Below are 805 nucleotides of genomic sequence, written 5' to 3' on the forward strand. Positions count from 1 at the left end.
GGAGAGAGATAAAAAAAACAAAGAGAAGCTAAAGAAAAGAAGAGAGAAACGAAAGGGAAAGAAAGGAAGAAATATATATATACATATATATATATATATATAATGAAAAAAACAAGAAACAGAAATAGAAAAAAAAAAAGTGTAAAATAAATCTCGAAAATTACATTAAAGAAATACACTCGACACCTCCAATCGTTTTCCTCACAAACAACCATCTAAAAAAAAACACACAAAAAACATTGAAGGGGAGAGCATAAAGATAAAAAAAACAAAAAAAAAACACACACAAACAAATACACCACCTATTCGTCTATTCCTCCATCCCCTACGTTATTCTAGAGACAATTCGTTCAGTATCGAGCCCTCATCCGGACGACGCTGAATATCCGAATCGCCAATGGAAAGAGGAGGCTGGAGAGTAAGTTGCCAGCTGTTGGAAATTCGGCGCAAATTAGGTGGAAGAATGCAAATATATTTCGTGCCAGAGACAAGAGTTAATGCCATTAGCACTTGATTAAACCTCTGGGTGATTAAGTTAAAAAAAAAAAAAAGATGGGGGGGGGGGATTGAAATGAGAAAAACATGTAATTGAATCAGGGGATGGAGGGACAGACGGAGAGACAGAAGGACAGAGAAGTAAAGAGATGTGTATAGACACACAGACAGAAAGGAAGGTTGATAGACACACAGACGAAAAGACAGAATGAAAGACAAACACAAACAGATTTGCAGACAGACAAGCGGACTTAAACAAAATATGAAACAGAAACAGACAGAGCGAAAGGGAGAAAGAATCAGGCAGACA

This window comes from Penaeus chinensis, chromosome 36 (genome assembly GCF_019202785.1).
Source record: "Penaeus chinensis breed Huanghai No. 1 chromosome 36, ASM1920278v2, whole genome shotgun sequence".
NCBI classification, from domain to species: domain Eukaryota; kingdom Metazoa; phylum Arthropoda; class Malacostraca; order Decapoda; family Penaeidae; genus Penaeus; species Penaeus chinensis.